The 17267-nt window shown below is 40.9% G+C and overlaps 1 long non-coding RNA gene across 1 annotated transcript; it reads right to left on the bottom strand.

Annotated features, from left to right (window-relative positions):
- Positions 1-320: 320 nt before the first annotated feature.
- LOC120861499 lies at positions 321-16989 on the bottom strand. The gene is made up of 3 exons (XR_005720551.1): positions 16945-16989; positions 15025-15029; positions 321-364 (listed from the first exon to the last, which is right to left on the bottom strand). It is a non-coding gene; the product is annotated as an uncharacterized LOC120861499 (long non-coding RNA).
- Positions 16990-17267: the final 278 nt, after the last annotated feature.

Raw genomic sequence — 17267 nt, 5'->3', positions numbered from 1 at the left:
CCATTTTATCTCAACTCAAGTAACCAACCTTGATATCCCAAGATTTCTTATTTCTAGGCCAAGATTGTGGAGTTCATTTTGTCTTGTTCAGTCACTGAGTCGTGTCTGACTCTTTACAACTCCATGGACTGGAGCACGTCAGGCTTTCCTGTCCGTCACCTTTTCCCTGAGTTTGTTCAAACTCGTGTCCATTGAGTCGGTGATGCCATCGAATCATCTCATCCTCTGTCGCCCCCTTCTCCTCCTGCTTTCAATCTTTCCCAGCATTAGGGTCTTTTCCAATGAGCTGGCTGTTTGAATCAGGTGGCCAGACTATTGGGGCTTTAGCATCAGTCCTTCCAATGAATATTCAGGCTTGATTTCCCTTAGGTTTCACTGGTTTGCTCTCCTAGCTTATTTGTTTGAATAAATGACCTTCTATTCGGTAAAGGAGTTGGAGCTGCTCTCACACAGGACAAGCATGGCTCCTATGAACTTCTTGTGTGGGTGAGACAGAGAGGTAAAGCTTGTTTATTAGACAGTAAGTCCCCTACATATGAGTGAGTTCCATTCTGAGAGTGCGTTCCTAAGTCCAATTTGTTTGTAAGTTCAACCAAGTTAGCCTAGGTACCCAACCAGGTTACACAACTAATTGTGTATCAGTTATATAGTATTTATACTGTAATAGGTTTATAAAACAGAAAAAAATCAAACACAAGAAATAAATAAAACATTTTTGATCTTACAGTATAGTAGCTGAAAAGCACAGCAGTACCAACTACATCACTGCTGCTTTTATGCTTGCTTCTGGTCATCCTGGGCTTGAAAGAAAGACTCTGACCTACTGTACACTCTATGTAATACTGTACAGTAAAGTACACAAAAGCACAGCTACTTGTAGAGGATGCTTGCATGAACGTGACAATATACACCAGACACATGAACTAACTTACGTGGTTGGACATACAAATGCATGTTTGCATCTTTGAAAGTCTGCGACTTGAAGGTTTGTATGTAGGGGACTTTACTGTACTTATGCCACTAAGTATAACAGCAGTCCTACAAGGCAGCTCTTATTATTTCCACCTTATGGAAGAGGTAACTGAGATTCAGAGGGAGGGACTAAATGACTTCCTCCAGTTGCAAAGTCAAGATTCCAAATTGAGCGTCAAAGTCAAAATGTTAGTCACTCAGTCATGTCCAGCTCTTTGCAATCACATGGTGTAGCCTGCCAGGCTCCTCTGTCCATGGAATTCTCCAGGCATGAATACTGAAGTGGTAGCCATTTCCTTCTTCAGGGGATCTTCCTGACCCAGGGATTGAAACAGGGTCTCCTGCACTGCAGGTGGATTCTTTACCATCTGAGCCACAAGGGAAACCAAATCGAGCATATCTGACTCTAAATCTGTTCTCATTTATTTCCTCTCGGCTCCATAACATAGACTAAATAGACCAAAGTAGACTAAATACTTGTCTGTAGGACATGGGTTGTGATGGTGGGCAAGCCATTTCTACATTTACTCTTTTTCTCAACCAAGAGCAGAATCAGAGGAAAACCCAGAGCATTTTCCTGGGACTCGTGTTAAAGGGAGGTGGCAGAGCCCTTGGTCCAGGGTGGCATGGACGTGAGTGACGCTTGAGGCATCCGTGACACCTTCTGATTTCAGAAGCAACTGTGCTCTTTGAGACTGGCTGAATCATGAGTGTCTTCAGAGCACGTGAGAAATACACAGACAGAAATTTTAAAAGATATTATTCAGAAGCCAAGATTCAGAAATCACCCTGATATTTTTCATGTCCCACAAAATATATTTTCATTCATAGAAAAAGTAGAACTGCTTTGTATTATTTAGCAATGTGAATGGGCTTCTAAGATTGTCTTGATATTCTTTACTCTTCAGCCCCTGAAAAGCCTGAAAAGAGGGTTACATATGGTCCCAATTATGGGCCTCACTTTCTCAAAGATTTTGCTCCTCTTCACATAAGCAGGATTTTTCAGCAGGTTTGTGACACTCAACTAGACAAAGTGAAATGGAACAAGACACAATGGTCCTTGTCCTCCATTGTCCGTGCCTGCCTCTTGTCAGTGGAAAAACTTTAGCCAAAGAAAAAGTTTAAACAGAGAAATGAGAACATGCACAAACAAAGGAAAACAGTCAAAGGAGAGTGAATAATGTAGTTACTGAGCAAAGTCAAGGACCTTTAGTTCCTTCTCAAGGGCTATAGATAATATTCTGAGCCATATCCTGTGAGCTGTCTTTTAGATACTGAAAACCCCACAAGGTGGAAGAAGCTAACTACACGGTGACCAGACATAAGCTGTCACGGCCGTGACATAAGCTGCCACGATTCCAAGAACTGGCCTCAAGGAAATGGGAACAAATCAACCCTGGGACTCAAGATTAACTGTACGTAAAACGACTAAGATGACGCTGTCAGACGACCAGCGACCAATTTCAAGACGACTGTTAGAGCTGACTGTGCTGTTTCTACATGCTGCCCTCTCTCTTTGTCTGTAAAAGCTCTTGCACCCTGACTGTCGGGGTTGGGGTGGGAATTGACTTTTGGATGGGCATCCCCTCTCCACACCCCCCCTACCCCTAGTTGTCAGCATCAAAATAAAGCAAATTTTTCCTTTCCACCAACCTGGACTCTAATGGCTTTTGAGCAGTAAGCAGCCAGACCCCACTTTCAGTAACAAAAGAAACCTACCTTCCTGCCTGACCTTCTTTTGTCCCCTCTTTTCCCCAGAGGAGCTTCTGCTTATTTTCCCCGTCTCTCAGTGGACAATTTTCTGTTTATTTCTCACCTTTGGGATTTTTTTCCCCCTCATTCTCTTTAAACTCATGGTGTCACAATGTATTAGTTTCTGCATAAATGTTATACTTATTTATCTTTATTTAATTAGAGTTTGTATAAAGCAATTCAGGGATATAATTTGGCAGTACCATTGTTAGGCAGGTTTCTGTCACTCTAACTAAGCTCCCAGCCTCCCTGGTGACGTATTTCTTAACATCTGTCCTGAGTTCCCATTGGTGGAGCCTCCCGGGACCCCTCACCACTTCTGTGATACCTCCAGACCCTTCATCTGCCTTGCAGAACCTGTAGGCAGCACATCACAACCACCCAATGACTGCAAAATGCAGACTTCCATCTGCCTGGTCTGGGAATGATCACTCAACGACTATTGATTAAGCACCTGCCTATATGGCCCTCTGAGCTTTGTGGAAAGCCCAGGTGACTGGGGAAAAATAAAAAGAAGGGGGAAAAAATAAGCACCAGGTCTTGTTCTGAGGAAGACTACAGTTTAATAGGGACAGGGGATCTTCCCCACCCAGGGATCAAACCCATTTCTCTTTCGTCGCCTGCACTGACAGGCAGGTTCTTACTGCTAGCGCCACCTGGGAAGCCCTGAATAAAGTTGTACATGGATTTTTCACTGCATTGCAGGCAGATTCTTTACCTGCTGAGCCATCAGAGAAGTTGGATTTATATACACATAGCTGATTCACGTTGTACAACAGAAGCTAACAGAACATTGTGAAGCAATTATCCTCCAGAAAAATATAAGAAAGCAATAGGGTTAGCACCTGTAATCCCAACACCACCCCTGCATTTGAGGGTTAGCTGCATATGTGTAGAGATCTGGAATAATATTCATCAAATACTAAAAAATGTTTATTATCAGGTGGTAAGATTTGGGATCATTTGTGCTTTTCTTTTTTTGTACTTTATTGTTTAAAATTTTTATCATGACCGTGTATCGTTTTCATAAAAACAAAGTTATCATTCTAAAAAAATTATTGATGTAAGGTCACTTGCAAAATTACATCCGAAGTCCTAAGAGCCACATAGAACCCCGGCCGTACACTCTCATTACACATGATGACTTCAGGTGACAGTGGGAAAGTCTAGGTGAATTCTTTGTGAGAGTTTTTAAACACTTTCATCTTGGAGCCCAAGTTAAATGACTGAACTAGCTGGAAAGTGAAAACTGAAGTCTAATTATTTCTCTAACATCAGAAAGTCAAATGGTGTCTGCCACTCAATAATTTTCTAAGATTTTTCAAACAAGTTTGATATTCACACATCCAACAACTTTCTACTTGCCTGTTTCTATCCAAGGGAGAAATGAAAACAATTAATAGGCAAACATGAAACAATATACACATTTAAAGCATTTTTTTTCAAAACACAAATGGCTTTACTAATGGAAAACACAGTCATTACACATACATATAACTTGGTCTTATTAATCCATTTACAAAATGCTAAGCTTTTCTTTTTTAAAAGCAAGGACCAAATAAAGACTTAACTGGAGTATCACTCAAATTTACTATGAAGATAAGAGAAAACAAGCTTATCTTTACTCGTTTGAACCAAATATTAAATATGACTTTGATACTAATTCAAAATGAAATCTTGATGGCCGCATATTCTAGGAAGTGGTATAAGAGGTTTTTAGTGAGTTTTATGAAGGAAATCATTTTTTCTACATGTTAGTATCAAAATAACAGATTCACTGCTTCAGTAGAAATCATGTCAATTATATGCACTGAAAATAATGCATCACACTCAGACATTAAACATTATCATTGATCTTTTTATCAAGAAAACTCTAGTTAAATTTGCATTTTATTAATTTTGGACTTGACATTTAAAACATGTGTATTTGGGATTTATGTGGGGTTTGGCCACCTATTTACCCACACTATCGTGCAGATGTGTGAAGAGGCCCTGGGAACCCAGATAGTGTGGGGAAGGTAGATTTTGTTTACCTAACTTCAGAATGAATAAGCACTGGATCATTCAGCCCCAAACTAAGATTAGCTGCAGATACTGCACTGTTCACTGACTGTTTTAGGGCAAAGGAAGAAAGAGATTAACATAGATTCACATGTATTTTAAGTCAGAAGGCATCTTAGATTTTGTTCTAATTTAAGGCATTTACAGTTCAATTGTGTGTGTGTTTTTTTTTTTTTTGAGAAGGTATACATTTGTTTATTATGTGCGAGTGTGTGCGCTCAGTTGCTTTAGTCGTGTCTGACTCTGTTCAACCCTGTGAACTGTATCCTGCCAGGCTCCTCTGTCCATGGGATTCTCTAGGCAAGAACAGTGGAGTGGGTGGCCACGCCCTCCTCCAGGGGTCTTCCCAACCCAGGGATCGAACTCGTGTCTCCTATGTGTCTTCTACTGGCAGGTGGGAAGCCCACATTTATGTATAACAAAGTCTATTTATGCAGTTTCATATACATTGTTAGACAAATATTTCACCAAAATATATCTCCATAGATTACTACCTCAGTAACAGCCTGATATATGTACCACTCTTGACCTACAAAGTTAATTCACCCTATACCCCAGTGCTAGCAATTTGTGGCATTCTGTAGATTTTTAACACTTGATGTTCTGCTTTTTGATCAATATTTAAATTTCCATTAGGCAAACAACATTTAGGTGATTTCAAAATTGAGAAAGAAAGAAAAAAGGGAACTCTAGACACTTCTGGAGATCACTCAATATTATAAATTTTAATTCCCAAAGGATCAATACAGAGAGGGTTGAGTGACTGAAAACCATGGGGATCACATATGCTTCATAAGATGTTTTTATTCACTGAAAACTTAATACTAAGAGAAACTCTGGGGCTTCCCTAATGGCTCAGTGGTAAAGAATTCACCTACAAACACAGGAGACATGGATTTAATCCCTGATCCAGGAAGATCCCACATGCCTTGGAACAACTAAGTCCATGCACCACAACTACTGGGCCTGTGTCCTAGAGCCCGGGAGCTGCAGCTAGTCTGTGCTTTGCAACAGAGAAGCCACCGCAGTGAGAAGCCTGAGCGCCTCAACTAGAGAGTCGCTCCCACTGGCCACAACCCGGGAAAAGCCCAGGCAGCAGCGAGGACCCAGCACAGCTGAAAAGAAACACAAAGCAAAGTTCTATTTAAAAAATTGAGAAACCGATTTTGAAATGATTATCTGAATTGTTGTTCCAATTTTTCAGTGTGCTTTGTTAGAAAAAGAAGCTCCTTTATAGAATAATTGCATCTTAGAATTGAAAAGGACCTAAGAAATTATTGCACTCAACTTTTTGAGAGTGAGTGAGAGCAAGTGAGACATTATCTAGAACACTTTCCCAATTCTCCAGTGAGAATTAATCTTAAAAATATCCCTTATTTATGATTATCAAACTATTAGCCATGCCCTAAAGAGATCAAATTGCCAACATCCGCTGGATCATGGAAAAAGCAAGAGAGTTCCAAAAACACATCTATTTCTGCTTTATTGACTATGCCAAAGCCTTTGACTGTGTGGATCACAATAAACTGTGGAAAATTCTGAAAGAGATGGGAATACCAGACCACTTGACCTGCCTCTTGAGAAACCTATATGCAGGTCAGGAAGCAACAGTTAGAATTGGACATGGAATAACAGACTGGTTCCAAATAGGAAAAGGAGTATGTCAAGGCTGTATATTGTCACCCTGCTTATTTAACTTATATGCAGAGTACATCAGGAGAAATGCTGGGCTGGAGGAAACACAAGCTGGAATCAAGATTGCTGGGAGAAATATCAATCACCTCAGATATGCAGATGACACCACCCTTATGGCAGAAAGTGAAGAGGAACTCAAAAGCCTCTTGATGAAAGTGAAAGAGGAGAGTGAAAAAGTTGGCTTAAAGCTCAACATTCAAAAAACTAAGATCATGGCATCTGGTCCCATCACTTCATGGGAAATAGATAGGGAAACAGTGGAAACAGTGTCAGACTTTATTTTGGGGGACTCCAAAATCACTGCAGATGGTGATTGCAGCCATGAAATTAAAAGACGCTTACTCCTTGGAAGGAAAGTAATGACCAACCTAGATAGCATATTCAAAAGCAGAGACATTACTTTGCCGACAAATGTCCGTCTAGTCAAGGCTATGGTTTTTCCAGTGGTCATGTATGGATGTGAGAGTTGGACTGTGAAGAAGGCTGAGTGTCGAAGAATTGATGCTTTTGAACTGTGGTGTTGGAGAAGACTCTTGAGAGTCCCTTGGACTGCAAGGTAGATCCAACCAGTCCATTCTAAAGATCAGTCTTGGGTGTTCTTTGGAAGGACTGATGTTGAAGCTGAAACTCCAATACTTTGGCCACCTGATGTGAAGAGCTGACTCATTGGAAAAGACTCTGATGCTGGGAGGGATTGGGGGCAGGAGGAGAAGGGGACAACAGAGGATGAGATGGCTGGATGGCATCACTGACTCAATGGACATAAGTTTGAGTAAACTCTGGGAGTTGGTGATGGACAGGGAGGCCTGGCATGCTGTAATTCATGGGGTCACAAAGAGTTGGACGCGACTGAATTGAACTGAACTGAAAGAAAACCTGACGAATATAGTCTTATTTAAATCTAGTCCATTTCCTTCCAGAATCTTTTCAATTTCTATTATACAATATCTTGTCATAATATCCCTTAAAATATTTTTAAAATTGTTGGGTGACATGCTATCATGTCGATTGCACTCATCTCACAGGCTAGCAAAGTAATGCTCAAAATTCTCCAAGTCAGGCTTCAACAGTGCATGAACCATGAACTTCCAGATGTTCAAGCTGGTTTTAGAAAAGGCAGAGGAACCAGAGATCAAATTGCCAATATCCGTTGGATCATCAAAAAAGCAAGAGAGTTCCAGAAAAACATCTACTTCTGCTTTATTGACTACGTCAAAGCCTTTGGCTGTGTGGATCACAACAAACTGTGGAAAATTCTTGAAGAGATGGGAATACCAGACCACCTGACCTGCCACCTGAGAAATCTGTATACAGGTCAAGAAGCCACAGTTTAGAACTGGACATGGAATAACAGACTGGTTCCAAATTGGGAAAGGAGTATGTCAAGGCTGTATATTGTCACCCTGCTTATTTAATTTATATGCAGAGTACATCATGAGAAATGCCAGGCTGGATGAATTGCAAGCCTGAATCAAGATTGCTGGGAGAAATATCAATAACCTCAGATATGCAGATGACAACACCCTTATGGCAGAAAGTGAAGAGGAACTCAAAAGCCTCTTGATGAAAGTGAAAGAGGAGAGTGAAAAAGTTGCCTTAAAATTCAACATTCAGAAAACTAAGATCATGGCATATGGTCCCATCATTTCATGGCAAATAGATGGGGAAACAATGGAAACAGTGAGAGACTTTAGTTTTTTTTGGCCCCCAAATCACTGCAGATGGTGACCGCAGCCATGAAATTAAAAGACGCTTGCTCCTTGGAAGAAAAGCTATGACCAACATAAACAGTATATTAAAAAGCAGAGACATTAGCTTGCCAACAAAGGTCTGTTTAGTCAAAGCTATGGTTTTCCACGTAGTCGTGTATGGATGTGAGAGTTGGACTATAAAGAGAGCTGAATGTCAAAGAATTGATGCTTTTGAACTGTGGTATTGGAAGACTCTTGAGAGTTCCTTGGACTCCAAGGAGATCCAACCAGTCCATCCTAAAGGAAATCAGTCCTGAATAATCATTGGAAGGACTGATGCTGAAGCTGAAACTCAAATACTTTGGCCAACTGATGCAAAGAACTGACTCATTGGAAAAGACCCTGATTTTGGAAAAGATTGAAGGCAGGAGGAGAAGGGGATGACAGAAGGTGAGATGGTTGAATGGCTTCACTGACTCGATGGACATGAGTTTAAGCTCCGGGAGTTGGTGATGGATAGGGAAGCCTGGAGTGCTACAGTCCATGGGGTTGCAAAGAGTCAGACACAAGTGAGTGACTGAACTGAACTGATGATTATATTTCAGGACTAATTTCTGGAGGTGGAGTTCTTGTTTAAAAATAGGGATTGTTAATCTGCTTTTCAGAAAATACACACAATAGCAGCATAGGAAGATACCTATTTATCTTTGTTGAGTGCAGCACTTTGTACTTACATAAATGCACAAATCATGTTATCTCTGGTGGTAAAATTAGTTGAGGACATGCCTGCATGATTATAGAGATAAGAAAACCAAAATCCAGATTGTGCGGTTGAATTGCCCAAATTCTCATAATTAGTGGCAGAGCTAAAGGTAGAATGAGGCTTTTCTGCTATAATTCTTTATACAGGTCTTAACCAAATATGTGTATTATAATTATGTGTGTTATATGTGTTAGTTGCTCAGTCATGTCCGACTCTTTGCAACCCCACAGACTTCTCTGTCCATGGAATTCTCCAGGCAAGAATACTGGAGTGGATTGCCATTCCCTTCTCCAGAGGAACTTCCCAACCCAGAGACTGAACCCTAGTCTCCTGCATTGGAGGCAGATTCTTTACCATCTGAGCTACCGGGAAGTCCTATTATCATCGCTCTAACTTTATTTTTCAAGATATTTATAGATGGACACTAAGATGTCAAGGTGGTCAGTGTTTTATGCTGTGCCTTTTCCTTTATTTAGGAACTTTCCTTTTCTCCTCCTTGTCCATGTATCAGAGATTCTTAACTTACAGTATTAGTATCATCTTGTCAGCTTGTTAGAAACATAGAATCTCAGGCTCTATCCAGGTCAATGATTCAGAATCTGCATTTTAAGAAGATCCCTGGGTAGTTTGGAGGCACATTAAAATTTGAGAAGTATTGTGCTAAAACATGTGGGCCATCTTTCCTGCAACCCAAGGAGCCAGTTTCTGTTTTTGTTTTTGTTTTTAATTGTCGTAATAGAAGTGAACAAAAACATGTATTAACACTTTGACTTGAATTTATGGATTTTATCTTTCCCCAAAATATGACTAAATAGTTCCTAGACAGTCATAAGGTGGACTATAATGAAGAAAACCTTTATTTTCTACGCTATTGCTGTTTAGTCACTAAGCTGTGTCTGACTTTTTTGTGGCCCACTGGACTGTAGCCCACCAGGCTCCACTGTCCATGGGATCTCCCAGGCAAGAATACTGGAGGGAGTTGCCATTCCCTTCTCCAGGGGATCTTCCCGACCCAGGGATCGAACTTGCATCTCTTGCATTGGCAGGTGGATTCTTAACCACTGAGCCAGCAGGGAAGCCCTAGGGCAATAATATATTTAAGGATTTTGTCTCTGGAAATCAATTTCGACCATAAAAGCAGAAAACCTGATCACAAAATTAAAAAAAAAATCATGTTATAAAACAGAAATTAAAAAGTTCAGACTATTAAAAAATATTTATTTGGTAAAACCAAGTATCTTTTTCTTTCTTTTGGGGATGTTTCTAGAGGCTGGATTGATGATATATGTTAAAGTCACATCTAGTGAAGTTAGGAACATAATATAGATTCTTCTCCTTGGCAAACTTTAGTATTGCAAATAGAAGTATTCTTCATTACTCAGCCTGCTAAATTGTATTCAATTTATGGCAATCACCCTTAAAACAGTTCTTGCTAATTTGATGCATATGAAAGGTGGAGAAAATCTTTGAATGAGAACAGTCAGGGAAAAGCTGGATCCTTTGTTACCTTGTGGTGGCCTTCTATGTTCTACCTTGGTTTCTCATTAAGATGAGTTTCATTTTTTCCTTAGATGGCTTGTGTGTGATAGGAGAACTTAAATGGTTCATAGAGTTCTTTTTTTGTTTGTTTGTTTAAGATTGAGCTCTTTATTTTGATGCACCTCTAGGAAGGGTCCATTGTTTTCTGGGAAGATTGATATACTGGCTATAATGGAGGTAAAGGAGGCCACTGTAGAGGGTATACACCCATTAACTAAAGTCTTCTCAAAACTTAAGGAGTCAGAAGAAAATGCAAAATTCAAAGCTTCTGACTTCCAAAGAGTTAGTGTGAAAGGAGCCTTGAAATTTCAATAATTAAAAATAAACCCTTGTAAAACAGAAATTATAGGAACTCCCAGTATTTAAGACACTTGTTAAAAGTCACTTTGTAGAATTTAGTGCCAATTTGCTGTAGGATACAGAAACATGAGAAAAGTTTTGCTTTCCAAATATGAGATCTGTTAATTTGAACTTTATGAAACCAAATAACTCTTTTTTGATTATCATCCACTTATCTCCCTTCCATCCCCTGACTCTGACCCTATAAAAAATGTACCACTGGATACTGATTCAATATTCCTTGCCCTTGTAGAGAAAAACCAGTTAAACTGCTTACCCACAAAAACTGTGTCTTTTCCATTTCACTCCAAACTTCTTTAACTTGTGGAATAACAGTTTCACTTCCAAAATGCTTTCAGAGAAAAAAGACTAATTCTGGCTTGACTTCTTTTTTTAAAAAAAATTATAGCCAAAGGGGATTTTCTCCCTCAATTCCGCTCTTGGTAAAAATTGATTTCTTCTTTACAATGTTGATAATCAATAAAAGTCTTTACTCAAACTCCCCAAAGCACCCGTGGTAACCCAGTCCTTCGATAAATCTAGGGCATCTCCCACGGGGTTTCCAGGCCAAGCCACCCCACAGCTTTTATGGTGATATATGAGCATCAGATCCAGGACTTACCCAACATCCTCTAAATTAAAAGTCATTGGAGCAGGTAGTTTAAGGAACAGATTTATAACAACTTTCAAATGAAACAAAGGTATTCCTCACAGCTGTGAGCCATCTGCAACCAATTTTCTCATACTCAGGGTATATTGAAGATAAATATTTTCCCCATACCCACCCCACCCCCTCAGCACACACAGAGACTCGTATAACATGCCACCCAGAGGAACCTTAACATTTCCGAAGCAAACAGCTGCTCAGCCTCCCTTTGGCCTTTCTCTTGTAGTTCATATCAATTTCAAATCATTGCTACACTTATTATGCAGACCCTTACCTTATTGTTGAGCCTGAACACGCTGGTTGGAAAAGTAAGGATCATTTAATTGCCACGAGGTTCAGAGCTATGACTGATTATTCGATGTGGTGGTGAGTAATACTAGAATCACAGTCTGGAAAATGTCCCAAAAGAGTGCAGAGATAGATAGGGATACAGAGCAATATATCCCAGTGGTCCAGAGCAGGGCTGGGCTCTGACAGACCTGGGTTAAGGCTTTTTCCTTGCTGTGTAAACTTGGCCTCCATTTTTCTCAATTATAACTTGTGGTGGTGGTTTAGTTGCTAAGTCGTGTCCAACTCTTTCAACCCCATGGACTGTAGCCCGCCAGGCTTCTCTGTCCATGGGATTCTCTAGGCAAGAATACTGGAATTGGTTGCTATTTCCTAAACCAAGGAATCTTCCAGACCCAGAGATCAAACCCAGGTCTCCTGCATTGCAGGCAGATTCTTTACCAACTGAGCTACAAGGGAAGCTTTTAAACTATAACCTGAGGATATAAATAGTTCTTGGGAAGATTAGAGATGATAATGTACAGAAAATCTCCAGAAAATATTTCACCTTCAATAAAGATTAGTTATTATTATTATCTTCATGAATGATAGTATGTTCAATGTTCCTTTTAATAGCCATGATGTCATATAATAATCTCTTTGATCTATCATCTCATAGCACTACATCCTACAGTACACAACACAAACTTTTTTATCCAAGTATTTACTTCTCAAGGTGTCCTTCGTAGCACATCAGCATCACATAAGATGTAACATCTCCTTCTTTCTCTATTGAGAACAAGCGAAATGCTGGGTTGAAAACAATCCAATAGTCTTTTCTGCAGAACTTCACAGAGCCTTTAATATACTGGTTGTCACTGTCAATTTCAGCGTGGTGGTGGCAGCTGTGGCTAATTTTATGGTAGGGATTATAGTTTACATTGCTTCACAGTCTTATTTTACCAAAGAACACGTTTCATTTGTTCATTTTTCACATAATATCCATTCAGCTGGTTTACCAAATGGTTTGAAGTTGTTGTGTGTCTTCGTCCACTTGGGATGCGATAACAAAAATATGGTGAACTGGAAAGCTTAAACACAGAAATTTATTTCCCACAGTCTGGAGACTGAGGGGGTCCAAAACCAAGGTGCCTGCAGATTAAGTGAGATGAGAGCCTATTTCATGTGTCATAATCCATCGTCTTCTTGCTGGCCCTTACCTAGAAGAAGGGGCAAGGGAGCTCTCTATGGTATCTTTTATTAGGGCACTAATCCCATTCAAAAGAAAGGCAATGCCAAAAAATGCTCAAACTACCGCATAATTGCACTCATCTCACATGCTAGTAAAGTAATGCTCAAAATTCTCCAAGCCAGGCTTCAGCAATACGTGAACCGTGAACTTCCTGATGTTCAAGCTGGTTTTAGAAAAGGCAGAGGAACCAGAGATCAAATTGCCAACATCCACTGAATCATGGAAAAAGCAAGAGAGTTCCAGAAAAACATCTATTTCTGCTTTATTGACTGTGCCAAAGCCTTTGACTATGTGGATCACAATAAACTGTGGAAAATCCTGAAAGCGATGGGAATACCAGACCACCTAACCTGCCTCTTGAGAAATCTGTATGCAGGCCAGGAAGCAACAGTTAGAACTGGACATGGAACAACAGACTGGTTCCAAATAGGAAAAGAAGTGCGTCAAGGCTGTATATTGTCACCCTGCTTATTTAACTTATATGCAGAGTACATCATGAGAAACGCTGGACTAGAAGAAACACAAGCTGGAATCAAGATTGCCGGGAGAAATATCAATCACCTCAGATATGCAGATGACACCACCCTTATGGCAGAAAGTGAAGAGGAACTCAAAAGCCTCTTGATGAAAGTGAAAGAGGAGAGTGAAAAAGTTGGCTTAAAGCTCAACATTCAGAAAACGAAGATCATAGCATCCGGTCCCATCACTCCATGGGAAATGGATGGGGAAACAGTGGGGACTCCACAGATGTTGATTGCAGCCATGAAATTAAAAGACGCTTACTTCTTGGAAGAAAAGTTATGACCAACCTAGATAGCATATTCAAAAGCAGAGACATTACTTTGCCGACTAAGGTCCGTCTAGTCAAGGCTACTGTTTTTCCCGTAGTCACATATGGATGTGAGAGTTGGACTGTAAAGAAGGCTGAGTGCCGAAGAATTGATGCTTTTGAACTGTGGTGTTGGAACAGTTCAAAAGACTCTTGAGAGTCCCTTGGACTGCAAGGAGATCCAACCAGTCCATTCTGAAGGAGATCAACCCTGGGATTTCTTTGGAAGGAATGATGCTAAAGCTGAAACTCCAGTACTTTCGCCACCTCATGGGAAGAGTTGACTCACTGGAGAAGACTTTGATGCTGGGAGGGATTGGGGGCAGGAGGAGAAGGGGACGACAGAGGATGAGATGGCTGGATGGCATCACTGACTTGATGGACATGACTCTGAGTGAACTCCGGGAGTTGGTGATGGACAGGGAGGCCTGGCGTGCTGCAATTCATGGGGTCGCAAAGAGTCGGACATGACTGAGTGACTGAACTGAACTGAATCCCATTCGTGAGGGATGCATTCTCAAGAACTAATCACCTCCCCACCTCCACATGTCATTGCACTGGGGATTAGGTTTCACCATATGAATTTGGCGGGAGGTACACAAAAATTCAGTCTACAACAGTGTTGGGGTGCGTGTGTGCTTGTGGGTGCTGTCGCTAAGTCATGTCTGACTCTTCGCAACCCCATGGGCTATAACCCTCCATATTCCTCTGTCCATGGGCTTTTCTAAGCAAGGATACTGGAGTGGGTTGCTGTTTCCTTCTCCAGGGGATCTTCCCAATCCTGGGATTGAACCCATGTCTCCCAGGTCTCCTGCATCAGCAGACAGATTCTTTACCACTGAGCCATGTGGAAAGCACATAACATTGTGATATAAATGTGAAATACTTAAATTTTTTCAGTTACACACCTTATGCCATAATAATATGGCCAGATCCCATAGCTTTCTAATCATTCTATTCCAATTTAGTTCAATTAAAAACTCGCTCTATCTGGAGTGGTACTGTACATCATTCTGTTCCTCCAGCACAGGCATTCAAAATGGGGGTGGAGGGTATTGGTTTGCTCTATTGTTGAAGTGAAGAGGGAAAAAGAGGAATGAGTTTTTTTCTTTCCCTTTCCTGAGAACAAAGAAGATAAAGAGAACAGTAAGTTGGCCTGAAATTTCTTAGGTTTTTTTTTTTTTTTTTTTTTTTTACTTTAACTGGTCCTAACTCTGTAACTAAGTTTGTTTTTCTGCCTCCTAACTCTGCAGGATGAGATAGTTGGATGGCATCAAAGACTCAGTGGACACGAGTCTGAGGAAATTATGGGAGATAGTGAAAGACAGGTCAGCCTGCTGTGCTGCAGTTCATGGGGTTGCAAAGAGTTGGATACGACGTAGCAATGGAATAACTCTGCAGGAGCTACAATTCACATTTTTTCCTTTGACTGTATGCTAAATAATCCCCTATCTGTTATTTACCCTTAAAACACCCTTCCCCTTGTAGTTACATATCAGAAAGGAGGCCATGGGGCCACCAAACTGCCAGACTCAATTACTGGGTCACTGATGCCAGTTTATGACTGTCTTTGAAATAATGCAAGAGGAAGAAATCAAGCTCCTATCACCTTTGTTCCTCATCACTGGCTCCTGACTCCAAGTCCTTGTCTTATGTAAGCTCCTGGACTCCTCATGGCAGGGATGTGTGTGTGCACAGTTCTTGAGGCATGAGGGTACTGTGTTCCCCTCACCACTGGCTGAAAGTTCAAATCACCTTTCTATTTCATCCAAATGCTTCGATGGGCAGAAAAGGCCAAGATTTTGGTCAGCAACACTATCACTTCTCCTTTCCAACTTCTTCTGAGTTCTATTTTATCTGTGTTTGCACAGAAGAGAAAAACTAAAGGTTACAAAGATCAAACGTTCTTTTTTTTCTATGAAAGTGGAAATGTGATTTAATACACTATCATGAGTCACTTTGCAGGAGACCTGGTTAACTGAAACCCTGTGTGTGATCTGGCATGACAGACATTTAAATGCTGACTCTCATATAGGGCCCTTGTTTGCATTCTCTGAAACGTGGATCTTCACTGCCTAATGCATGGATGAACTCCTGGATCAATCTATTCCAACATTTCTCAGTTCCCACCTGCATGGTGGACCCTATAGCCTCTTGCTTCTAGGGATCCCTCATCAACTGACTGCCCTCCCAGGTGGGGAGTTGACTCAAATCCAGTGATCTTCATGAGCATACAGGTTGGTCCACCGCCACTCCTCTCTACACTGTCTCCTCTCTCAAGTTCTCTGCAACCTAGCCGAGACAGCTACAGATGGTAGACCAGCAAGCCCACTGCATGAGTAGACATTTGACAAGGGAGTTAGATGTCTAGCTCTCCTTCTGAAAGGAAGAGATGTTGATTCTCTCCTTCTGCCAATGTCTAAAGGAGTCTCAGCTAGCACCTTCTTTACTTGGTTTTTGGCATGAGGAGGCAATCCCTCTTTTCACAGTGGAGAGAGGGAAGTGCTGTGATACTGAAATGGATCAGGACCCTCTGGTCCTTGTCCTCCATGCCCTCTGCCTGCCTTTTGTCTGTGGAAAAAATTCTGTTGTTGCTTTTCAGTCACTAAGTCATGTCCAACTCTTTGTGATCCTGTGGAAAAACTTTAGCTAAAGAATAAGTTTAATCAGAGAAGTGAGAAGATGCAAAAGCAAAGAAAACAGTAGACAGGACAAAACAATAATAATTTATTCAGTAAGCAAGTTCAATGACCTGAGTCAAGGACATTAGTCCTATATGGCTAATATGGCTAATGTTCTGAGCCATATATCCTGTGAACTATCTTCAGTTCAGTTGCTCAGTCATATCTGACTCTTTGTGACTCCATGGGCTATAGCACACCAGGCTTCCCTGTCTATCACCAACTCCTGGGGTTTGCTCAAACTCTTGTCCATCGAGTAGGTGATGCCATCCAACCATCTCATCCTCTGTCATCCCCTTCTCTTCCTGCCTTCAATCCTTCCAAGAATCAAGGTCTTTTCCAGTGAGTCAGTTCTTCACATCAGGTGGCCAAAGTATTTGAGTTTCAGCTTCAACATCAGTCCTTCCAATGAACATTCAGGACTGATTTCCTTTACGATCGACTGGTTTGATATCCTTGCAGGCCAAAGGATTCTAAAGAGTCTTCTCCACCACCACTGTTCAAAATCATCAATTCTTTGGTACTCAGCTTTCTCTGTGGTCCAACTCTCACATCCACACATGACTACTGGAAAAACCATAGCTTTGTCAGTAGTGAACTATATTATAGATACTGAGACCCCCACCAGGTGGAAGATGTTTACTACATGATGACCGGATTATAGCCATGATATAAGCTGCCACAATTCCGAGAATTGGCCTCAAGGGAATGGGAACAAACGGACCCACGGAACTGATTAATTGTGCCTAAAACAATCAA

Source organism: Oryx dammah, unplaced genomic scaffold, assembly GCF_014754425.2.
Source record: "Oryx dammah isolate SB20612 unplaced genomic scaffold, SCBI_Odam_1.1 HiC_scaffold_3, whole genome shotgun sequence".
Classification (NCBI taxonomy): Eukaryota; Metazoa; Chordata; class Mammalia; order Artiodactyla; family Bovidae; genus Oryx; species Oryx dammah.
This window is presented reverse-complemented; position numbering and strand designations above follow the sequence as displayed.